This window comes from Pezoporus flaviventris, unplaced genomic scaffold (genome assembly GCF_033815535.1).
Source record: "Pezoporus flaviventris isolate CSIRO_AGI_PZ_B2104156 unplaced genomic scaffold, CSIRO_AGI_Pfla_v1 ptg000001l, whole genome shotgun sequence".
NCBI lineage: Eukaryota > Metazoa > Chordata > Aves > Psittaciformes > Psittacidae > Pezoporus > Pezoporus flaviventris.
The window spans coordinates 61,204,389-61,230,487 of NW_026892549.1; the positions used below are offsets into that span (position 1 = coordinate 61,204,389).

Below are 26,099 nucleotides of genomic sequence, written 5' to 3' on the forward strand. Positions count from 1 at the left end.
AAGATCCCTCCTATCTCTTCTATTTGTTAAATGCCTGCAAATTGCTCTGCTCATCTCATGGATTTTATTACAGGCCAAAGGTAAGTAGAGTGTTATAAAGTAAACCGGGAAAAAATTCACCTCTTCTGCCACGATTTAACTTGCCCAGAGCTCTCTGTTGACTTTGCATTTAATGCGCGGTTTGTCCATTGTAGGATGAATTTGAGAATTAAGCTATCAGGGTAGCACCACTGAGGTTTAGTTCATTTATGCCAGAGTGAATCCATAATCAAAGATTTTTGAACCTGTTTGTACTGCTTGGCACTCTTTAGATGTTAGACTAATGTTATTACCTATTGAGCATGAGACCTGCCTATGCTGGAAATATTCCTTATCAGATCTGGGTAATCTTCCTGTTGAAATATCTCTCAGTCAACAGATGGAGTGGGAATCTCCCTAGGTAACGGCTAATAGATAAGTACTGCTCATTAGTGGTTTTCCTTTCATGCTTACCGCTTGCCATCTAGCCTTTGGGAAAGGAGTGCAGGAATTAAACAGAAGGGAGCTGTGTTTGCTCTAGCATAAGCAAAGGAAACCTTTCCAACATGATAGTAAGTAAAGTTTTGGTGCTACAGGTAGAAACCCCCCTATAATTACACCTTCATAGTGCTTGCTAGGAATCACATTGTCTGCTGGCATGCATGGTACTATGCAGTAGTAGAGAATCTGACACTCTAATTAATTCCATATTGGATTGTGAATTCCCTCTGGAATTCCAAAACTTGAAGCATCTTTAAACACAGGGAACCACCTCTCTTGAGTCTTCAGCCACGTTCTGTACCAGTTCACCCTGATTCAAAGACCTCTAGTTTGTTACAGAAAACACTACCCGGAAGCAGCTGGATTGGTGTTGAGCTGACTGCTGCCATTGAGTCCCGCAGTCAAACAGGCTGTTACTGCTGCCACTCTGAGTCAGTCCATGCTTCCCCCCAGCACCCAGCCCTCCTACCCTCCCCAGAACCCTTCTGCCTTCAGGCCTTCATGACATGAGCTATTGCACCTTTTCTTTGCTGCTTACAAGTACTTAAACTAGTGAAATCACACAGGCTCCTGTTGCTGTGTGTGTAGATACGCTTTGCTATCAGTTACATAGCTGGTTGGTACTGATTTATACAAGTCCCAGCTTGAAGGTGATATGGACAGTGCCAGGCAATCACAGTGCTGCTCTTTGCTATCTGCCTTTTGCTCTACATAGCCGTGTCCTGTGCGCTTCTGACACAGTCCCACCAGCAGCTATTTAGAAACCAGTTTCCTGACACAGGTTGGAAGAGGGGAGGCTGCTGAAACACTGGAAAACCTCGAAATTCATCTCAGTCTTGGGTTTCTGAAAGGAACTTGCCATGACGCTTCAGCCAACAGGAGCACGGGACAACTTTATACATCCTTTCTTCAGGAAAAAGGCTGTAGAAATCAACACCACTTGGTGGGGCTGAAGCTGCCAGAATTTGGCTCCAGCCTTCTCTGTGCCTGAGGTGGGATTTATTCTGCTGTTTAAAATGAGGGACATTCTTAAAACCAGAGTCAGTGAAAACCTTCACTATGTAACAACCTGCATTTGCTTCATGCCTCTCACAGGAAGCTGGCAGAACAGTTCTGTGTTGAGAGAGCCATACTGAGAGTTAACAGATTACACACCAACATTAAGTTAGCTGGAGAATGTTGTTCCACCAATTCCATGTCCATGTCTCAGTATAGATATAGGGTAGGTGTCAGATTCCCACTGTGATCAGCAGAGTGGGGTATCTCCAGGGGGCACTTTGGCCACGTGTAACATAGCTGAATAGCTTTCTGGAAGTGGCTGACTCCCTCTGCTGACTACAGAACCTCTTTCTGCTGTGCTGGTTTTCCTCTCAGCAAAGCAATGTTCTTGAGTCTTTGTACAAAAAATTACCCCACAACAACGCAGGTCAGAACAAGTCTAATGCGTCCACACACTTTGAAAATATATTAAATCAACATTTTAACATGACCAGAAGCATTTATGGTGCATTTTCATTTTAATCTCCATTCTTCATCCCCCTTAATAGGAGCATTCAGGAGAGTTTATTGGACTGTTGGCTACTGTCTATTCTAGGAGAACTGAAGTGCCACCCTGGAAGAGAACCAAGATGCGTCTATGTCTATTATCCCTTTCCCAACACTGCACAGCCTAGTACTGATACAAAGAATAATCAGTCTGTCCTTCCCTTTACCCTCATGGATCCCTTACCTATCTCTGGCAAAATTTGGCTTGAATTTGGAAACATGAAATAACTTTTTTCCAAAGTTGATCTCCGAATTATACTTGAAAATTCTGGAAGTCATTACTTGATCCCTTCCTTAATATTGAATCATGAATTTCAACACCCTCTTGTGGCAACGGGTTCCATAGTTTGACTACACAGTGAGTGTAAAAGGATTATGTTGATTTTCCACCTTTTATGAGGTGCCACCTCCTTTTTGAACAGAGATGGACAGTTTGATCTTCCTTACTGTGCTGCGTTCTGGACTGTACCTAAAATAAGTGATTTTAGTATTCCCTGGTTTTCAGGTATTATTTTTACCCTTCCCAAAGTCTGTTCTAATTCTCAAAAATCCTTTCAATGGATGCAGAAATCACTGCTTATGGTATTCTGGATAAATTTGTGCTAATGCTTTCTAGAAATTCCAACATTCTGTTCTTCACACTTTCAGCCTTTATAAATCTTCTTTGCATTTTTGGCTACTGCTGTGTACACAGTTACCTCTTCACTTACCCAAGATAATGCTGATGTCTGCTTCCTGAGCCATGTAAACACACCTACAGCTAATTCAGAGCCCAGCGAAGTGTCCTAGTAATTCACACCGTGTTCATCAGCTTTGATTGTTCTTTCTCGTCTTTGTGTCCATTCACCAGTTCTCCCTGGATGTACTAATTTCACTTGTTATGTTATGTGCATGATTGTGTTGATTGGGAGTGGAACTGGGATTCTACAGGTAGAAACAATAATCTGTGGCAATCTGCATGGGAACAGTTTGATTTATAACTAAGCACATTAAAAGAAAAACCCCGTAAGTTATGTGTATCATTTAGATGAAAACATGAACACAAACAGTTACAGTTAAATGAGTGAGAAATTAAAAAGCATGGGAAAAACTTGGTAATTTCTAAACCAGTTCTTAATTCATCTGCTTATTTCTCTAAAGCCTCTACCAACACCAGTCCCAAGCTATGGATGTCCAGGGTTGGAATTTACCACAAAGCAGGGAAAAAAGGCTGTGGTTCATTCCCTTCTCTGAGAGTTCAATCTGAAATGAATCTTCTGAGCATCGCTATTAAAACAGGATGTGAGAGAGAGGTAAAGAGCCATGCAGAAAGCAGGCCCCTGCATTCAAAAGAAGCCTCATCTGTGCAGGTGAAGTCTATAGAAAAAGTACGGAGTTGAAAAATGGAACAGGGAACACTGGAAAAATAGAAATTGTTTTCAGCAACTTAAAGTGAAGATTAAGGTGCCAGAGTGTTTGAAAGGTGAAATAACCTATGCTGAGAGTGAGGCAAGCTGAGCAGGAGTTATCATTTAGGGATGTTCAGGACTCAGAAGTTCGGTCAAACATGAGCTTCATGAGAACACAGCTCCGAATATGGAACCATCACATAAACCAGCAGAAAATTCAGTGTGGGGCATGTTTAAGGCAATTAAGTGCTGCACATAGTTCTGGTGTCCAAAGAATCATAGAATCAACCAGGTTGGAAAAGACCTTTGAGATCATCAAGTCCACCCATTACCCCAGGAGGATCCACAGAGCAAGGCAAAAGCTGTCTCTGTTTATACTTCTCAGTGATGGCTCTCCTCACAATGCTTTTTGATGCCTTTCCTGAGCAAACAGAATGGTTTAACCAGATGTGGCTAATTAGATTGTCATTAAAATAGTCCTAGTTCTGGCGGTAAGAGTTGTGGTTTAAATAAAAGCCAAAACACCCAATCTGTATATCTCTATGTGAGCTGTGATTCCTGCTATGCATGGCTGCTTTGCTGTTAGTCAAATCAGCACCCTGACCACAGTGTTTCTTCTGTGTTCAAAATCACTCTCTAACATGTTTTAATGTCACAGAAGAAGGTTTAGGACACTTGGATTAAATTTAACTACATTGCAGCATCCCCTTCTCCTTTTTCCTTGCCCTGTCTTTCTGTCCTGTTTTCCCCGTCTCCCAAGAGCAGCTATAGTCCAGTCACACAGATATTTCAAGATTTGTGTAGTTCTACCTTTGAAATAGATACTCATCCATTGTGAACTTGCATAAATGCATTAAAGGTATGATGGAATAACACACATATTTCTCAGTCCTCTCCTCCCACATCTGAAAGCACAAGACCTCATAATCCAGATCCAGATAACTGGGGAAGCATAAACCAGGATTTTATTTAGTAAGAAAAACAGAATGAAGAGCAGGATCAAAATACTATGGAAAGACAGATTTTGGTAGCCATATTTCTTAAGAAGAGTGGTGTGCAGCCTAAATAGATGTGAAGAAATAGAGATCTTACCTTCTTTGTCTTTGATGTTCAGAAACCAAAGCACGGGACTGCATTTCGATGTCACATTTATCACAATGCCTTTGCAATCGGCGACAAGGTAAAAGGACTGGAAGAAAACCAGTCTGAGATGCTAAATCCTGTTGATGCTGTGCTATTGTGCTTTGGGAATGCACATATCCATCCAGGTGAAGTTTAACTTTCTTTTGGGAGTTCAAGGAAAGCAGATGGAAAAAGATATTTTAGAAACGTTCATGGTGGGGCTAAGAAATACTTGCTACAGGCTTTACCTCTAAGAAATCAGTGGTTGTCTAAGGGACCTAATGTGTTGTTTGCTGGCTATAATCTAGTAAATATTTAACTTGTTAAATAAGGGAATTGGGGCTGTGTGATTTATAAGGGGGTGTAGCACTTGCTTTGGCATTTATTGTGGCCCTTTGTTCTAGAAGTAGCCTAACTGAATTAGTGGGTGAGGTAAAGGTTGTGGTGATTTACTGTAATTTCTGGACAGATAATGCTAGGCAGGTGATAACGTTGCTTTTTACAAAGCATTATAAGCATAAATGTCATGAACTCTTGTAAGTGAAATAGGTCTGTTGAGAGTCTTCAGGAAAAATCACAGCAAATCCATTCTAAAACTGAACTGCTGTGATCAGGAATGCTGAATTTTCTTAGAGATACAATAAGAGTATTACAGAATCACAGAATGTTTTGGGGTGGATGGACATTCAAAGCACATTTAGTCCAACTCTCTGCAATGAGCAGGGACACCTTCAACCAGATCAGGTTGCACAGAACCATAATATGGCCTTGAGTGTCTCCAGAGATGGGGCATCCACCACCTCTCTGGACAACCTGTGACAGCATTTCACCACCCCCACTGTAAAAAATTTCCTCCTCACATCCAGCATTAATCTCCCTCTTTTAGTTTAAACCCATCACCCCTTGTATGTTAGACAATTGAAAGTCTGGAAAAGCTGCTTCTCTAAATAGATGGGTCAGGAGCAGAGAGTTAAGGAAGTAGGGAAATTGTGAACTGGTCAGAAATGTGGAGGACCATTGCCACTTGCAGTGGAAGTTTCAGGGGTTAGAGAATATGGCTGTAAACCTCTGAACTATCCCAGAAAGCCACTGTCTTTTTACTTCTTTCCAGTTTGGTGATGTTGAGGGTGGTGAGGCACTGGAATGGGTTGCGCAAGGAAGGGGTGAATGTTCCATCCCTGGTGGTGTTCAAGGCCAGGTTGGACAAAGCCTTGGGTGACATGGTCTAGTGTGAGGTGTCGCTGCCTGAAGCAGGGGGCTGGAATTGCATGATCTTAAGGTCCTTTCCAACCCCAACCATTTTATGATTCTACGTGGGATCTCTTGGCGATGTGGAAATACTCAAAAGCCAGCTGGGATCTTGTTCTGTGTTTTGTGCTCTAATTAAAGGTAGGTTGTCACAGGCATTGGTTAGCACAGGAATACCAGCTGTGTGGCAAGCTGGGTCCAAGTCCATGGTGCATGTGCTGGCTGATGGGAGCTGCAATCAGCACAGCCCATTTCCCAGAGGTGACTCCTGCTGACAAGATTATGAACTGTAAATAAGGACTACTCTCTGCTGTCCATCCCCCTGGCACCTCTCTCACCATCCCCCTGGCACCCGCCTTTGAGCTATTGATCTGCATTGATGAGACCCCCTCTCAGGCTGCTCTTCTCCAGAATAACCAGGCCCCATAAGAGAGGCGTTCCAGACCCCTGAGCATCCCTGTGGCCTCCACTGGCCCCTCTCAAGCATCTCGTTATCTTTCTCATACTGAGGAGCCCAGCACTGGGCACAGTACTCCAGTTGTGGCCTCACCAGGGTCAGTAGAGGGGGAGGAATCACCTCCCTCTACCTGCTGCTGTACTCCTCCTGATGCACCCCAGGGCACTCTTGTCCCTCCTGGCTCAAGGGCCGGCTCATGGTCAACTCATCATCCACCAATACACCCATGTGTTTCTCAGCTGAACTGCTCTCTAGCACAGATATATGTTAAGGACCACTGACCATTTTGTCTTTACTTTATATTGAGACTTTTGTCTTCATATAGTACCAGTGTTTATAGCTCCATTTCCATTGTGGAAATGTCTCTTAATTATGTTTCCACACATCCAATTGAACTTTCTTTATATTAGGAGGGAAGGAAGAGAGAAATCAGTTCCTTGCCAGAGCCCAGTCTGAGGTTTTATTGAATACGTGGCAGATTGCTCAGTGCTGGGGTTCTATTTTGCCTTAACTGGAGAAGCTGGAATCAACTGTATTTAGGTTATTTATTTAAATAATGTTTCTGGAGGCTTCTGGGACACATTTTCATTTCCATTTTCTTTCCTGCCTTCCCAAAAAATCTCTTTCCCTAAAAGAAGTGATAGAGGCTGACCTTCAGATGCCATGTTTCTTTGTGTGGTATGTATTTTGAGAAAGATTGAAGGTATTGAGACTAAAGGAAAACTAAATGTAAGTAATGATGAATAATGCAGTCCTAATTGAATGCTCCTCGACTGTCTGGGATTTAATGGCATGGCAGTATAGCAAATTTCTGGGTTTAATGAGATAAGCAAAATAACTGCCCAAAATAATGTCATACTTTTAATAGGCTGAACTTGATTAAACTAGACCAGAAACAGCCTGCAGACTGAGGAAGGTATATTGTAGAAATAGTAAGTTCAGCACCAGTGACATGGCAAAGATTTTTAGGCATAAATCACAGGCGCATTACATTTGGAAAGCTCCATACATTAGCAGGCTGAACTTCTTTCCCCCCTTCTCTGAGTTCTCTGTAGGCTACACTGAATTCTGGGACAGAAAGTGCATAAATGTCAAATCTGAGTAGTCTGAGATCAGATCTCGCCAATAAGAGAATATTTGGAGCATATGGGATAGTTCAGAGCAGTTTTGAGGTGATCTTGGTTTTCTGACTTTTACTTGTAATTTTATTCTATGGCCAAAGCTATCAATCACTGATGTATCTGAGATTGATGTGTCTCTAGCACCTAAAAATAGGAAGTGACCTTCCTTAAGATTTTAGGCAATTCTTCTGTGGAATTCAGGTAGTCTGTGGTAAAGTGTCTTCCAGTTAGAAGTTCAATCCAAGCAAACGGCTTGAGCAGAGCTCATAAAATACTTGACGTGCTTTTCAGATGTGAAACATGCTTGTTACTTTTGTTCCTCGCTGGAACACTTAGGCAGGACAGGAGCTTCAAAGTGATGTTAGTGTCACAGGGTGTTACTAACTCTTCTTTGCAGTTGGATGAAGCCTTGAAGAATCTGGGGTAAAAGTGAGCTGTCTTAATGAAACAGCAATTTTGAATGCGTATTATGTCCCAAGCTAATGGCTGCTTCAGGATGTTGCTTCATTAACCAGGGAGCATTAAAAGCTCCAAACCACTGTGAAGGATGCGTTAATCAAAAATATTAATGAAATGTGCTGACCTCCAGATAGATGTTCCCATGCACAAAAAATAAGGGCTCTGTAATTGAGATCCATTAAGCACTGTGGCTGTATTGGCTGAGTTAGCAGCCTCAGGTGCTGCCTGGCATTCAATATTGCCAATTTTTTGCTCTATTAGCTATATAAAAGGGGAGAAAAAAAGAGTCTTAATGGCAGTCCAGTCTTTACTAATGGGAAGGTGCTTAAGATGCAAATGAGAAGTTCTCCTATCCCCTCTTTCAATAGATATAGTAAGTGTATTCAGCCTGTCCTTGCTTCCCCTGTTAAAAAAGAAATGTATTTGAGACTAAGCAGTGCAGGATTCTGTAGCTCAGTGGCTGTGCTATAACACAAGATCAGAGATCTCCTTCCCACCTAAGGACACCTCTTACCTCTTTCTTTTTGTAGCAGAAACTCATTAATTTTAATGCACACCAGTGTAGTAGCTGAGTGGGCTTTGAGGTCGCCTTCGTACAGGCATGTTGTGTTGCTTCTGCACCACTGAGTTCATTATTCTTTTATCAAGAAAGCAAGGAGGAGTACCATGTCTATGGTCCTAATGCTGTCTTGCTCAGATATCACAGGGCATCAGCACTCTCCAGGAACATAAGAAAGCCTGCTTGGAAAATGAAATGAAGCATTCGTTGGTTGGTTTAATCCACAAGAGAGGAACACTCACCACATATTTCTATATGATTTGCTGCTTCTTGCTCTAAAGTTAAGCAGGTCAAGGCTAGGAAAACTGGCTGCATAAGAAATAAATGCCAGTGGTACAATACAGGGCCAATAAAGGACTTGTCTGCATTTCCTCTGCAAACAACTGTATGCAAGGTATTCTCAAGCCTACAATGTTTAACCGTGCTGACATGGGTATTTTTACAGAGGTATGCGTGCGTTTTCGGTGTTGCTTCTATAGGATTGGGATTTCTTTAAAGCCTTGGAAGCCCAGGTCCATTTCTGCTAGTTCCTAAATGGGTCTGGAAGTCTCAGTCCATTTCTGCCAGGATGCATGAGGGAGGCATTCAGCTCGTATTCAGGTCAGTGGAGGTCTTTAGGAGAAGCACAAGACCTGCATGCATTCATTCATATCCAATTCAGATTTGAATTCCCAATGGAGCTTTAATTCAGCTGTCACATCCTCTGTCTTCTTTGTCCCACCTCTGTTCTGTCAATAAAAACTAAGCAGCAAACAGAGGCTCTGTAAACTTCAGCATGCTGTCATTTGCAGTTACTGCTTGGGCAGAATGCATGGTCATTTCTGCATACCCAGTATTAGCCATGGTTTTACTTTAGTCATTAAGGAAGGGTCTCTCTAATTTCAGTTTTGATTCTGCAGATTTTCCAAGGTTGAGCTGTGGGGATTAAATCCAAGCAGCTGCTCTTAAAGTTTCTAAGACCAAGTCTCCCTTCTCCTTCTCGCCCTTTAGGTTTGCCCTTACAGTCCCTGTTTAAATATGCCCTTTTTTCCTGTTTTGCCCCAAGATTTGTCATTTCTAAACTACAGGCCCCAAAGTCTCCCTTGGATGCAGTAGTTCCCTATTGCGAAAAACAGGGACATGTCCAGCAGAGGCTTATCTTACCTACATCTCCTGGGCAATGGTTCAGGAAAAGGAATGAAGGGAAGCATATTGGAATGTCTCCCAGTAACCCCATGCTGTTGTCTCCCTGTGGTGATCAGTTAGTATCCTGTCAAGAAGTGCACACTGATTGATGTGCTCTCTTTGCCTGTTTGCAGTTCCTGTACAACAGAAGTGTTCTGTGTGGTATCTTCTTGTTCTGCACTGGGACTGGGCTGTGGCTGGCCAGCAGAGAGGCAAGCAGCCCTGCTTTCCTGTTCTTCCCACCTACATAACAGGTTAGGTGAATCCTTTGGCAGGGAGACAAAGAAGCTGGGTATGTTTTGCTCAGTCTACTTTAGTCTGGCATGTGCAGAGACCAGAGGGCTCCTGGGAAGAACAGGGAGTAAAGAAAATACCCAATATTTCCCAGAGAAGGGCAATGGAGCTGGTGCAGGGCCTGGAGCACAAATGTGATGGGGAGCAGCTGAGGGACCTAGGGGGTTCAGTCTGGAGGAGAGAAGGCTCAGGGGGGACCTGATCGCTCCCTACAACTGCCTGACAAGAGGATGGAGCCAGGAGGGGCTGGGCTCTGCTCCCAAGGAACAAGGGATGGGACAAGAGGAAACGGCCTCAAGCTGCACCAGGGGAGGTTTAGATGGAGCTGAGGAACAATTCCTTCCCCCTCCTATGACTGGAAAGGCAAAAAAAAATAAAAGACTTTCTTTAGGTGTGCTGCAGCCTAAAGACAATGCCAAGTTTATTGCACGTATCATTCTCCCTCACGTCTGCATTAGCATCACTGCTTTCATGGTTCACCGAGAGCTTTATTAGCCATCAGAAATCCAATTTTTAGGCAGAGCAATGTTTCTGAAGCCTTACACAGTACTCTGGTTGCTAGTCGAATGGGAAGGAGGAGAAGGTTGTATCTCTTGGAAGCAGTGTGGCCTTGGGTCAGTGTAAGCTGGTTGGAAAGATTCTCTCACCTTTTATCACTGCCCTGTCAGGCAGCAGATAGTATTTGCCTCAGAGATCTGTTTGTATTGAAATTAATCCCTGGAAGAGCTGGGAACACCCCTTTTACTGTAGGAAGAAAGGTGTTTCCCATGACCAGGTGTCTGTGTTCCCTAAATTAGGAGGACACGGTCAGGACCCCGGTGGCTTGCATGCTAAAAGTAACTGCCTTGCTAGCAAGGAACCTCTGCTGGATGATTGAGAAGAGCTAGAATCAGACTAGTAGGTTGGAGTGTGAAAAGACACATAAATCAACATCCTCCCTCTGTCCTGAGTGCTCAGTTAGGCAAAGGGAGCTGGATGCCTAGCCAAAAGGGATTGTGGTAGCTAGAGAGAAGCTTGCTGTTTGGACAAGTGCAAATCTTTGCTGTGAAATACCTTCCCAGGAATCACTGAAACTTCCTACCCAGAGGAAAACAGGCCTGGAGGGAGGTAACAGAGATTTGGAAAATGTCAGTTTTTCTGAAAAGAGCCAGATGATGGCAGCATAGAACGTAACAGAAAACTCAAACAATTCCTGCGCTAAGTAGCAAGAGACCTGCCCTTGAAAACTGAGTCAGAGTTTCCTTTCCGTCTCAGCCTCCACTTCAGTTATGGTTCTGAGAAGAAGAAAAGAAAACAGTGATTTGTTCTCTGTACATGTGTTGATCTTTCATAAGCTATGTAATAAATCAGCTCAGAAATCTTTGCTGTGTACCATCAGAGAGAAACAATTCTGCTTCATGCTTTCAGACCCCCAAAATCTCATGGTTTTGCTTCAGCTGTATCAATTCTTCTCTACCAATAATACATACCTAATTCCTGTAATTGACATCTTCCAATCCAAACCATTCTGTGACTCTATCTAGTACGATCTATGATCCTGTCTGCATCTTCTTGGAGCAGTCATTACTAGTACTGGCAAAGGGTAAGATCATAGAATCATAGAATAGTTAAGGGCTGGAAAGGACCTTAATGATCACTGTGCAGCAGCTGTTTCCTCTACATCTACTGATTTGTATTGGTCTTACAAACAGGGGGCTGGGTTTTAACACAACCTATCAGAACCACTTCTGCAGGGGAAGCCATGAAGTCCTTGGGAACCAAGCATGTGGCAGAGCCCTTTCAGGACGTGTACTATTATGCTTCTCACTTTCAGGTTAGACTTGATCTTAAAAGTCTTTCCTGACCTGGTTGATGATGTGATTCTATGAGACAGGGAGAGAAAACAATGAAGCAATACAAGGTTCACAGCTCAGTCATAGCTGCTGTGGATATGCCATGTCTCTATGCTGGTACCATCTGGAAACAGGATTGCATCACTGGGTGATGGTAATCCTTACCTTTGGGAAACATTCCTCAAGCCAAGGTTGTGGTGGTTTTATTTTCATGTTTATTGACAATGTTCCCCTCACAAGCTTATAGAAATCTTCCTGGATAAGCAGAAGATAAATGGCTGTAATGCACTTGGACATTGGACGCTCTTCTGCCTGCAGAATTAATGTACTGAATTCATGCTGGTTACATCTGCAAACTCCTCAGTCTCCTTGGGGTATAATTTGAAATTCCAAGGATGTGGTTTACTTTACACTTCTGAACACATACAGAAAGAGGTGCTGCAAAGAGGAGCCAGGACTGTACCAGCTTCTGAGGTTCTGGGTGGGGTGGGAGCGCAATACATCTGAAGTACAACTGCTTTCTGGCATTGCTGCCTTGACAGGCTCTGGCTCTGCAAATCTCGGTTATTGTACAGTGGTCCCCAGTTTGTAAAGCAGCTCTGACTCTTTTCCCTGCACTTCCTGCTACCTGAAAAGGAGGTGGTTTCCTATAAACAGCAGGAATTGTCACTTTATACAAACTGAGGGCAATAGTATTTATCCTTGTATTTGTGTAAGCACAAATACTGTGCTACTCCCCCTGGTTTCACTAGTTTTGGTAGAAAATAAGGGCGTTGGAGCTAGAAAGAAGGGGATATTTCCTTGTAAAACATACTCATGGCATCTCAGTGTTACGGCAAGAGAACAGGCTTTAGAAGAAAGTTGACTCTCCTTTCCATTCCTGAGAAATCTTAGAAATAATAGATGTCTGATGGGTTCCCCTGGCTGGTAAAAGCAAATTCAAACCATTCAGTAGCATCAGGAAGAGATGTCTGGAATTCCCATGTACAGGGAAGCCAATCTAGCATATGTGTAATAGAACAGGAAGGAGAAAAAACCCTAATGGAGACAGGGGAAAGGGAGGTGGGAAGATACCTGCTGCTACTTGCTGTCCAATGCAAACTAAAATCCTTGGCAACAGGGACAAATTGCTTAATATCCAAACAGCACTTTGAAGATCTAAAGTAAGGTAAGTGCTAGTTTTATTATTATTTTTACTACAGAAGCTCAGATTGCTCTTCTAAGGAGATTTATTGAAGTTTTATCTTTAAGACACTGCATGAAAAAGGGCCTGTGTGAATTTTTTTCTGAAAGGGCATGAATGCTATGGTACATTTATCAACACAATAATAAAGCATTCACAATTAAGCCCTCCGCTTTCTATAGGCTTGGAGGAAAGGAATTTCTGAGTCAGCATGTGGTGCCATTAAACATATTTAAAGGTAGTTTAATAATAGTAATTTCACAGCCTTTTAGTGCCTATGACTCTTACTTTAAAAATGAAAAAAACCAAATTGCTCCTGGGGGTTGAGCACATTGGATTCATCCTGTTCTGCACCTCTGATTGTAAGTACATCAGGAGGCAGAACAAAACACCACCATGGAAATGGGCATCATCATTGTGGAGTAATACTGCTCCTGCACACTTCCCAGGAATGCTTATCAGGTCCATATTGGGGTAAGAGTACAGAACTTCAGTACATGGCTGTGCTGCTCCCCCTTGGACATCTGAGTCAAGGAAACCTTTGGTGTCTTTTCTAATCCATGATTTTCAAGTGTGTCTGCTGTACAACCTCTGCTATTACTCCTTTGGAGTGAGCAGGAATATCCTGATGCTCTGTCTTGTCATAGTCAATTTTAAGGGTTTGAACAGCTCCAAGAAACCCCTTTCCTCCTAACTGGCAGCTAGTTTAATACCCAGAAGTTTTTCAGCTGTCCCATAGCTGTGCTGAAAATGTTGTGCTCTTGGTTATAAAAGTTGCAGTGCTGGGATGAAGATAAGACCTGCTGGTCACTTATTACATGTCTTACTTGTTACCTCATTTATTACAGAGTCAGTAACGTTGTCTTTACACCTTTCTCTTTTCTGGGATAGGAAGGAGCACTGCAGCTAGGTTGCAAGGGTAAACGTGGTGCTAAGACTGCTATGACTGTGTGACCAGGCCTGAGTTACTGTGCATGGACAGGACAGCAATTCTGAGAACAGAAAAGCAAAAGGTAGGAGCTGAACTTTCCAGGTTCTTCAAAAATCCTTGTCTCCAGAGTCTCTTTCCATAAACTACATTTCCAGGTTCATTTGAAGTGCGGTGAAGGATTTTGTAGTTAGTTCTTCTGGGAGCTCTATAAATATAGAACATAAATTAAATCATGGTGTCTGTCTACTTAATATTCATTTCATTTGTTGAGCAGCATTTAGAATTGCCTTCTTACAGCACTTAAACATAATATGAATGTACCTACTGGAGATTAGACAGATTCTGGGCTGAAAGCATCAGTCTGGAAGTGGTAGAATGGTAACCAAAGAAGGGAACATTTTTAAATACTAGACCTCAGTAAAGAAATTTTATGTTGATTTGAAAAGACAGTACTGTTTTCTTTACTGCCTCTGATGCAGATCGCACTTTATCATGTGTTCTTTCTCCTACTGTTCATTTTCCCCAAGATGGATAGAAGGAAAATGTTATTGTATTTTAAACACCTCCTTTTTCTTGGTTATTGAGACTTCTGTAGTGATATTTGTGACAGAATCAGAAACTGCCTAGAGCCTCCTAAACTACCTCCTAGTTACAAGTATAAAAAAACTAGAACAACTTTTCTTGGCCACATTACCTTCTGGGACATTGAGATTAAGGTGATGGATGCACATTTACTGTGCATATGTACAGTAAATGTCTACAGAACTAATAAGAAGTTGCCCACTTGGTCTTGTGTTCCACTTTCAGTGTCTATATTTGCAGATCATTTTAACAGGGTTGCACTTACTAAAAAGGAGATACTAGTTTTAAAAAAGTATTGCTTTGCATATAGGGGGAAACTGTGCCAATTGCAACTGATTTATAGATAGAATTTGTCTGCCCATCTTCCTCTCAGGATTAAGTTTGCTATGGCTTTATTCTTTACAGCAAGTTACTTGTTTCATAGCATTACTGTGTCTATTATGTGTTTGCCAAGTTTTACCCTAAAGGTATGTGCATTTCAGTTCTGAGTGAAATTCTTCCTGAACAGTAGGTGACTTGCAAGGTGCTTTGTGATATTCAGTGCTAAAAGGTGCTATGTAAATTATCTTTACTACCATATGGCCTCTTCCTGTTCCTATGAACCCACTGGGGGAAAAATCTCTTGGTAACATCAACAGCAGCACATCTGGTCCACACACAGTCTATGACAGAGTATTCTTTTGGTTTGATTAGTCCTTCTATGGAAGCTCAAACATCTTCAGCATAAGAAGAAGAAACGAAGCTTCTCAAAACTGAGAACCACTCTACAATGTTTTTAAGATATGCCAAAAACTGTTCTCAGTAGAGACAAGCATAACAGATTTTTTGGGGGTGCTGTTTGATGAAAAATTTAACATGAGCCGGCTTCAGTGTGCGCTCACAGCCAGAAAGCCAACTGTATCCTGGGCTGCATCAAAAGGAGCGTGACCAGCAGGTCGAAGGAGGTGATCCTGCCCCACTGCTCTGCTCTTGTGAGACCTCACCTGGAGTATTGTGTGCAGTTCTGGTGTCCTCAACATAAAAAGGACATGGAACTGTTGGAACAAGTCCAGAGGAGGACACGAGGATGATGAGGGGACTGGAGCACCTCCTGTATGAAGACAGGCTCAGAACATTGGGGCTGTTCAGCCTGGAGAAGAGAAGACTGCGTGGAGACCTCATAGAAGCCTCCCAGTATCTGAAGGGCAGCTATAGGGATGCTGGGGAGGGACTATTCATTAGGGACTGTAGTGAAAGGACAAGGGGTAACGGGTTAAAACTGAAACAGGGGAAGTTTAGATTGGATATAAGGAAGAAAGTCTTTACTGTGAGGGTGGTGAGACACTGGAATGGGTTGCCCAGGGAAGCTGTGAATGCTCCATCCCTGGCAGTGTTCAAGGCCAGCTTGGACAGAGCCTTGGGTGACATGGTTTAGTGTGAGGTGTTCCTGCCCATGGCAGGGGGCTTGGAACTGGATGATCTTAGGGTTCTTTCCAACCCAAACCACTCTATGATTCTATGATTTTAAAGTGGCTTCATCAGACTGGAAACTGCTTGTAAGGGCACTGCTTTCAAATCACCTGGACTTGCAGGTCAGGAGTTTGCTGCAGAAATGCTCCAGACCCTGCATATTATTTGTTCTGTGGAAATTCTGGTAGCTGTGACATGGGTTAGTGGTGGCCTTGGTAACAGTTTGACTTGATGATCTTAAAGGTCTTCTCCATCCTGGCTGATTCAAGCTCAGCATGCTAGATTTCACCAAGTCCGCCTTTTCCCCTGTTGCTGACCACTGATAGGAGAGTGAACGATGGCTCTTGGCGCAGCTATGTTGTGTGCTGCTCTCAGATGAGGGAAACAAATGCTCTTACCCATGGGGGATGCTGACTGTCATGCTGCAATGCAGGCAGTTTCCCTCTGCTGCTCACAGAGAAGCATGCCAAATTCATGTCAGTGATTTTTTTTTTTCCACTGCAGCCTCTTGCAATCTGAAAGCATTTTCAAACTAGAAATGACAATACCAGTGAGAGTGAACTTTGGCAGCAGTACAGTGGAATGGGTGGGAGGGAGCACTCAATCTGCAGGCTTTGGAAGAGAATGTAATTCCACCTCCAGTCCTGCAAGCTGTGGTATTAGACTGAGGACTTTCAGTACAAGTAGCAAGAGTGTGTAGTCTAATTCATGCATGGTGAGAATAATCCCTTCTGGTGCATGTGCATGCAATATTAACACTCCAGGGTTTTCTCCATGTATTGTTTAAAGTGTGACCTCTTAGAGCCAGGAAGTCACTGAAGTTTCATGAATTTACTGTGCCCAGCAAAGTCAGACACTGTTAAGGGGACAGAATCACTGCTGTAGCACAAATAACATTATAGTTTTTCTCTTGGAGAAGTCACAGGAATAATGGTATCACTCCTTGGCATATAAACAACTTCCTAAGAAGATGTATTTTTTATAAGTGAATGCAGGTTTAAAAGTTACCTCATTACTTTAATAAAAGGCCAGGTTTTCACGTAATAGAACTTGCGGAAATGACTGAGGAATGTACCCAACAGCAGCAGCAGAAGAGACATTCCTGGTGGGAAGAAGGCGAGTCCCGCGACGATATTCATGTGGGTCTATGGTGTTCCAGGTGAAATTCTGGCAAGTCACATAGGTGTATTTATGACTGGAGAAAGGGGTGATGGGCTTCCCAGTGCTTCAGGTAAAACGTGGATGGTTGTGGGTTTGGGATAAGTTCTGTGGGTTTCTAAATATAAAATCAGGGGATTTAATGACCCTTTGTGGAGCTTACGTGCTAAATGTATCAAAGATTAAGAAGCAGGTGCACACAAGGAAGGTTCTGTCTCTGTACAGGAACTTCTAGAAGGAAACCGTGTCTGAGCCGCGGCGCGGACACCGGCACACCCGAGCCCCTCGACGTCCATCACCGGCCGTTTGCCGCGGGGAGGCGCTGCGGGCCGGCACCGCCATGACGGGAAGAAGGCGGGAGGGGGGCAGGGCGGTGTGGCAGTTTGCGCGGGAAGGCGCGCGCGCGCTGAGAGCAGGGGCCCAGGGTGAGGTGAGGCGAGGCCGCTGTGGTGGCAGCCGGGCGGAGCTGGGCTGGGCTGGGCAGGGCAGGGCGGCAGCGCGGAGCTCCGAGTGTCCCAGCTGCCTCCGCTCGTCTCTTGAGGTGAGCATGGACCGGGCTGTGCACGCCGTGCCCTGCTGCAGCGGGTTGGTGGGCGGAGGGAGGCAGACGACGCGAAGAGACGCTAGGGAGGCCGAGAGGCGCTGGGCTGGTGGCTGCAGGCCCAAACTGTGCAGAGGCCGCTCGGACAGCAAAGGAGGGGGTTGGGAGCTTGTCACCAAGGAAACGACAAAGAAAAGGAGGAAGAGGCCAGTTAAAAGCAAGGGGCTTCCTCCAAAACCCAGCGTCCCCACCCAGAGCTGCTTGGCAACTCTGCAGGGGCTAGTGGAGGAACAGTTAATAGAGGTAGGTTTGCACAACTGGATTTTGCTTTCCTATTCTTTGTCCAGGCAACTGGTACTCTTTCTTTCACAAGCATACACATACTGATGGATTCTGCTTTCCTTAACACTGCTAAGCAGATTCTTTTCTAGAGACTGTGCTCAAGACACTTGATGGTTATATGGAAGCCATTTAGTGATAATACATACAGAAGTAGTCTCTTCTCTAGAATTCTTCACATGTACAGAATCATAGTGTCGGAAGGGACCTTACAGCTCATCCAGCTCCAACCTCTGCCACAGGCAGGGACACCTTTCACTAGAGCAGGTTGCTCCAAGCCCCTGTGTCCAACCTGGCCTTGAACACTGCCAGGGATGGGGCAGCCACAGCTTCTCTGGGCACCCTGTGCCAGCGCCTCAGCACCCTCACAGGGAAGAGCTTTTGCCTAAGAGCTCATCTTAATCTCCCCTGTTCTGGCAGGTTAAAGTCATTCCCCTTCTCCTGTCCCTGCAGGCCCTTGTCCAAAGCCCCTCTCCAGGTTTCCTGGAGCCCGTTTAGGCACTGCAGCTGCTCTAAGTCTCCCCTGAAGGAGCCTTCTCCAGGCTGAACCACCCCAGCTCTCTCAGCCTGGTTCCAGAGCAGAGCTGATCCAGCCCTTGGAACATCTTCATGGTTTCTTACAAGATTGACAGAATATCTTCCTACTTTAGGTTCACTATCCTCTTCCCCTTATGGGTTGAGGGAAAGAATTTGGGAGGCTATAGAAACTGTCCTTTGTGGTCCTAGTTAACAGGAACAGATACAAGTTTTGCAGGGAATTTGCTGCACACTGCTTAGGGAGGACCATCAACAAAAATTGTCCAGAGCCAAGACACGTGTACTGAAACAAGGGGGCACAAAATCACAAAAGAGAATATAGAAACCTTTAGAATTAGATTTAAGTAATGTTAAGTTTGATGGCTTTGTAACAGTAGCAATGGAAAATTACTGAGGTGCATGATACATAGAGAAAAAAAAATAGAGTACAGCTAGAGAACATACTGAGAATTCTCACAAGATAAATTGTTATAGTTGTGACATAGTTTACGAAAAACAGTCTAGAAGAATAGGACACAGGGATAAGGAGTATCTGGGAACCGCAGGTGTCTAGGATGGGCTACAGTTAAACTAACTGATAAGTAGGAGGATAGGAGGATTATTATGTCTCTGGTGCTAATGAACCAATTAAACTGGTATGAGCATCTACTGCGCATGCTTCAAAGGCTGCCAGAAGTGATGAAGATTGTTGGAAGAAGTAAACGACCCTCAGAGACCACGACCACAATTCTGTACGCATGCGGGGAACTTTTTGGAAAATTATGTAATCCATATGTAGCCTCATGAATATGTATGTATGCCCAGTGGCTATAAAAGGATGGCTTGTGTGGCAGTGGGGAGACACACGTTAGGAGGAGCTATCCCCCATGTCTCCTGGCACCGCAATAAAGAATACCTGCTTGTCAGCTTGAAAACTTTGTTGGCAAGTTTGTTCCTGGAGTTTTCTCCATATCAGTACCAACCAGCCCTATCTGTTAATAGAATTATTTGTCTAATTCTTTAAGTGCTTGGTGAGTATGCAAGATGGATAGGCAGATGTGATGCCTTCTATTTGACAGACCAGCTGGTTGGAAAAACAGTTTTGGGGCACAGAAAAGCCATTAACATCCATGTGTCTTGAAAACCTCTCTTTTTTCCCCTCCTCCCAGCTGTATCTTTTGGTTTGATGAAAGAAGTCTGCTGTCCTGGTGAGCAACCCCAAGAAGTGAAGCAGCACGCCTGGGAGCTATGTCCAAAGCCTTTGCTGCCTCCCTTGGTTGGCTCTAATTCTGTGTTTGGGCATTCAGACAAAACACTGAAACATCACAGCAGGTAAGAAGAGAGGTGTTACACAAGAAGGTCTCGAAAGCCCTAGAGCTTGCTAAGTGGGTATTTCTTTTGTTCTGCAGCTCCTGCAGAACTTAACACTGAGGCTGGTCTCTGAGGGGTCCTTTCTGTGCCTGAGAGGAGGGACTTGTTCTATCCCAATTGCTGGCTTCAGGGACATTGCTCCAAGTCACAGGCTGTTTGGCTGTCAATCTGCCTTTTCCCTGAGCAGGACTGAGGAGCAGTGGCCACAAACTAACACACAAATTTCACCTCAACCTGAGGAAGAGCTGCTTTACGTGAGGGTGTCAGAGCCCTGGCACAGGCTGCCCAGGGGGTTGTGGAGTCTCCCTCTCAAGCCATGCCAAACCCACCATGGACATGTTCCTGTGTGCTCTGCTCTGGGTGGCCCTGCCTTGGCAGGGGATTGAACTGGATGATCTCCAGAGGGCCCTTCCAACACTGAAGGTCCTGGGATTCTGTGTCAGTGAAACTGTTTATGGACTGGATGGCTCAGCCAGCAATGTTAAGCATGGTAGTGTTTTATAATCCAGAATCACAAAAAATAAGATACTTTCTCATTTTGTAAAGCTTCCTATTTATTAATTTATTTACTTATTTCCTGTGTACAGTTAGACTATTAAAATCAGTGGTGGTGTTCACCTGACTGTATCCTGTTTGACACAAGCAAGGACTGCAGAATCACTTCCTCATCTGAACTATTTAGAATTAAGTTTGTATAAATTGAGGGCTAACTCACTTGCAGCCACTGGAGGTGAACCAGAACCCTGTCTGTGTTTCAGTGGCAAAAGGGAGAGAACTTTTTTTTTTAAATTAGACTGTATAGCACCTACTTGTACCCTTGGCAGGTTAACTACACTGAAACCAAACTGGTTTTAATTGTGTAGTGAGAGTGTTATTTAAATAAACCTTCAAATGGCCCTGAAAGCACAATCCTGTGTACCCCAGTATCTGAGGCTCCTAAAGACACATAATCCCTAAATGCCTGAGCACAAGTTAATCTGGGTTGGGTGGGTAAATAGTGAAAAGTTTGTCCTGTGGTAATACCCAGTGATAAGAAACTGTTCTCTAAACATGCTGGTATTAGTTTGCAGGTAGCAGATCGTCATCATCTGCAACCTACCCTTTCTTACCAGGTTTTGGATCTGGCAGGGGCACTGTAAGTCGTGTAGCCTGCAGTGTTTTCACATGCCTGTGTGGGGCGGAACAACCTGATTGCAACTTGTAAATTCACAGTTTAGGCAAATTGTCATGCAGCTGTAGTAAAATGTCTAATTTCCCTTTGCCCAAAGTTGTCACACATGGCTGGATTCCTGGAGAGTGCAAAGCAGTTGAGCTTTGGAGATTACACTGCTCGACACCAGCTGAGAACCCAGGCCACATTGCATATGGAAAACATAAAGCTTCTGCTCTGGTTTCTGATATTTTCTGCTATTTTAGTGTTTTGTTCCTACATATGCCTCTACAAGTTACTTCTTATTTGTGTTGCCTGGGTGAGAACAGGATTGAGCTTTAATCTGCTGGTCATGCTCCTTTTGGTGCACTTCTGTGCACTAGAAAACCAAGGAAAGATATAAAGAATCTGTTTGGGTTTTAGGTGGATGATGAAGGCACCTGAAGAAGGCTCTGGCTGCTGCTAAGACTGTTCTGGTTGATCAAGAGGCCTGTGGTGGTTCCTGGAGCATGGGGAGGTGAGTGTACTCCAATGTCACACCCTGGTGTCACCATTCATGTGGCCATAGTGAGCTTTTGCAAACTTTGTTGCCTCAAAATAACCTAAACATGGCTGAGTATGCTGAAGAGACTAAACTTAGCATTTACCTGTGCTGGTAGTATCTTATTTTGTAACTCTTAGAGGAAATCATTCCTCTAAGTAATGAGGAATAAGTAAGAGTAGAATTGCAGCAGTTAAATGGGTGACAAATCTTAGCCTTTAATTCTGCTTTAGATCTAACAGGTAGGAAGGACCAAACCACCTTTCTAGCTCCTAAGGTGCTACAGCACAGCAGGTCTGTGCTAGCATCTTTGTTGATCCTTCTAGAAACAAAAGAAAGGAATCTGTGACATGTAAATAAATAATCTTTCTCTCATGCTGTAGATGATGCTATATCCTGAGCTCATACTGAAACATTATTCAATAATGAACGTTGTAAGTTTAAATATAAATATATATATATCTTACTATCCATTCTCACTTAATGGTGATCATTAAATACTTATCTGGAATAGAAAGAATGTATATTGCAGCACTGAAAATTCTGCAGATGCTTTGTTAATTTTTAGATAAATCAATAAGAATACTATTGTATTCCCCTTAGTATTTAATAAGATCCTTCCCACATTAAGTGATACACATTCTTTTTCACAAATACCTGTAACAGACGCAGGGCTGTACAAATGTGCCTGTGTGAAAGCAGCAGACCTGTGCACCAGGGGGCAGGATGAGACAAAAATTAAGGAGCATTAAGGGGAAAAAAAAACAACTCTGCTTTTAATCTTACTTTCCCCTTCAGACTCTGCAAAAGCACAACCTCTGCAGCTGTGTGACGTTCTGGGTGAAAGCAAATCTTCTGTTTGGGGTTCTTTGGAGGGCCATTATATAAGCAATGCTTGTCTGCTTTAGTTGATCTCTGTGTATTGCTGCTTCTGAGGTACTTTCTGTCCTCACCAACGAAAGTCCTATGATCTATTTACAGAAGCATTTTTAAACTGTATAAGGCTAGCGAATAAATCTTATATTTCCCATCTTGTAAAAAAAACAGTGTTGTTTCAAATCCCCTCTGCAGCATTTTTTCGGTTTTCTTCAGCACAGTTTAAAGGTAATCCTAGACATTAACTACAATTCAGGACTGTAGCATTATAATGTCTTTTGTGAAGACAAAGTAGTAGGAGCCTGAGGCTTATGCCATGCGCAGTTTCAGGAGCATTCTGATGTCCTAAGTGTTTCTTGTATCTAGGAATAATGCAGAAGGCAGCCTACTTCCTAAGCTATTGCAATGACCCACTTGTGCTATGAAGGAAAGGGACCACTGGCTGGAGCCTGTTTAGCCCAACCATAAGTCAAATAGCTGTGAGGAGAAAAAAACTATTGCAAAACCAAGGTCTGTTCATAAAAGTGGATGTGCTTGTAAGGAAGGCTGTTTATAATTAATTATAGCCTAATCCCAGATGATCTGAGTACTCATCTCTGAGCAAGAAGACTGTGAAAGACATTTCAGTAATTATACCACAGAATTTAATATCTGTAAAAGGAGATGAATTGGCTGAGAATAGAAATGGATCAACTCATTCCCAGGCCACTCCAAATCTGCAGCTGAGGTGTGAGCCTGTAGCTGTTAGGTGTGGGTTGCTCACAGCTGTGATTTCAAATATATTCTGTATATTCACTATATTTCACATATAGTTCTCTGTGAGGGTGCTGAGATGCTGGCATAGGGTGCCCAGAGAAGCTGTGGCTGCCCCATCTCTGGCAGTGTTCGAGGCCAGGTTGGACACAGGGGCTTGGAGCAGCCTGCTGTTAGTGGAAGGTGTCCCTTAAGGTCATCCAGTTCCAACCCTCTATTGTCATAATTGTGTATAATACTTGAAGGTGTATATTGCAGTGACCAAACCTACAGTTTATCCTTCTGAAAACTTATTTTTTCTTGTTTTAAGAAAAACAGTATCTTGTTTCAAAGCTTATGTCAAAATATTAAGCTGTTTAAGCTTACTAGCTATTAATCAGGTATTCAGAAAATTAAACCAAGACTATTATTTCTAATAAGTCTGCAATCTGATGAATCAAATGTCATGATCATAAAGTCTGAGTGTGATTCTGAAAATGCTTTATCTTGCTATACTTTATAAGATATTTTATTAGATAATTGTTACAGACACTAAATGGATGTCACTTGGGAACATTCAGTCACTAACTTTAAATGAAAGGACTGAAAACTGCCAGAGGGAAACCAACTAGTAGAGTTGAATTTCTTTGTTTCTCTTTTACTCTTTCTTAATCCACAAATTCTTAATTTGTTTTTTTTTTTAATGTCTAGACCATATTTTGTAAAATAATTTGTTACTCTGTTTTTAATTCAAAATGATTGACAGGAGAAACCAGGGGCTGAATGTCAAAGTATGTGAGTACTTTTGTGGCAGGAAGATGGGGGTAGATTCAGCATATGTTGGGAATTGCTGTTCCCACTGGAGGGATTCTGATGAGATACCTGGTTTGTGTCAGAAGTTAAGAAACAGTTTTGCTGCTATGCATCTTTTTTGTGTCTAATGTGGCTACTTCCAGCAGTTACAGAGGTGGGAGTTGCTGAGCCCATCTCTTTGCCCAGGGGTGATGGCAAGAGCATGAGCTAACTTCACCTATGTTGCCTAGATGCAGTTGATTAACGTGTGATGGATGCAATGTACGTTTGTTCTGAAAGAAGTTATAGTATGGAATTTTGAATCCTTTCGGATATTTGGCAGCAAATGGCAACCTGTAGGAAAAAATAAAATAGTGAACTGAAAAAAAGAGAATCTGAGAGTAACAGCATGAAATTTCTCCTTTATTTAATTGTGATTATGATGGTGAATTCAAAATTCAAAGCCCTTCATCCATGTACCACTTTTTCATCTGAGAGTCCCAGGAGTGCTACAAACATTAATGAATAATCTTCTTAATCATTCTGAGAAAGAAGATGGGTAATTATTATGAGATACTCGTTTTATAGTGGTAAGATGGCACAGATAAGTAATGTTGATGTTAAATACATGGGTTGTATCTGAAGTAGTTACAGCGTGAATTATAACAGGTAGAGTTGGGATCGGAGAACAATCTGAAAAGAAAAGGCACCTTCAGAATATCTTGAGAGCAAGGAATAATTTTCTAATCTTGGTACTCTTGTTCTTTTAACTGTTGGACCTCAAACCTGTCAAACACAAGTTGAGCAGCACTCTGGATTTCAGTAGCTATAGGAACAGATGTAAATACAAACATCTTGCGACAAATTAGCTTCTAATTGATGTTTTCCTAAACTTTTTGGATGAAAAAATGCCAAGAAAGTCTTGGCTTCTCAGGGATTTTTCTGACATGTCTAATATAAACAGAAGCCTTAAAAGATGGGTATAGCTAATGGCTTATGTACTGATAGGCAACCTTTTCTTAAAGAAGTCTGCTTTAGAGCATTGAGGCTTGAGGAAGCCCAAGTTGTCATTTTTAATGCTAGTGTTGACACTACTATGAACTCTATTTCTGATAGTACTGAATGTACTAAGAGAAGTGTTTTGGATCATAAAATACAGGCAAAAATATAAAGGATGGTGTGGAATCTGCTGTGTTTTAGTGAAGAAAACTCTTAGTGCTCAAAGCTTATGTTAGGGTAAACTAGATCCTACGGGAGGCTCACAGAGGGGAGAAGGAGCTGCAAAAGTTTCTTGTAGTGCAGCTAAGAATAATTACTTAAATAGTAAATTATGCTCAGTGACAACTCTTGTTATACTGAAAAGAAATGAAGCAGTGACTACAGTTGCTGTTCCTTAGGTGCTTTGTGTTTGAGCTTTATTCTGATGCTTTGACTGGCTTCCTTTGTCCCCTGAACTCCAGCCAGGTTGTACAAGCCCAGAAAAGGCAATCTCTGTTTCTCCTCATACCTGTAGAGTGAGTAAGGAAACTCTTAAAACTTTGGACTGGTCATCTGCAGCTTCAGTGGACAATGAAAGCAATACCAGCAGTACAGTTCGCAGAGAGGGCTAAAAGCCATGGTATTCCTAGGGCCAGAAGAAAGAGGGAGTACACCTCCAGTATATATGCACTGTCATTAACTGAGGGATCGTGACAGAACAGGATTTGGTAGATATTCAGATTATCTTTACTACATTGAACATTCTCTTTCCATTGCTGAAGGAGAAGTGGCTGGAAAGCTCATTTTAACTGTATGTTAAATTGACATACAGGCCTGACAAGCTTCAGATTTGGGCTTGGCTAGACTGCAGTGCATTGCCCTGTGTTCATTTCCTCCCTTCATGGTCTGACGAGGCTGTTTCAGAGCCCTTCAGCTTTGATTTCACATGGATCTGCTTCTCTTCTCTGCCTCATCAGGCTGCGAATTAGAACAATCTTCATGAAATACCTTACACAGATGATTACCTGCAGCCCTGATGACTAAGGGAGAATTCTTCCTTGGGTGGAAAATGGTGCAGTGTAGGTGCAATGTCATTTTTCCTTGGGGCAAATGGGAATGGAGGGTGTGAAAATAACCCATAAATAGGTACATACGTATTGTGGAGTAGGAATCTCCTACAGATTTCCCCCTGCTGTATCTTTCATTTCTTTTATAACTTTAGCTGTGTGTGTAAAGCATTTTATAAAATGAA

General features: G+C 42.9%; 1 long non-coding RNA gene across 2 annotated transcripts; it reads left to right on the forward strand.

Moving 5' to 3' along the window:
• LOC133273292 (uncharacterized) lies at positions 1-21,667 on the forward strand. Of its 2 annotated transcripts, XR_009744722.1 has the most exons (5): positions 1-80; positions 4,567-4,720; positions 12,829-12,876; positions 13,783-13,904; positions 21,352-21,667. It is a non-coding gene; the product is annotated as an uncharacterized LOC133273292 (long non-coding RNA). The 2 variants fall into 2 exon arrangements; XR_009744721.1 differs by lacking the exon at positions 12,829-12,876 and having other exon boundaries at positions 21,352-21,666.
• The last annotated feature ends 4,432 nt before the right edge of the window (positions 21,668-26,099 follow it).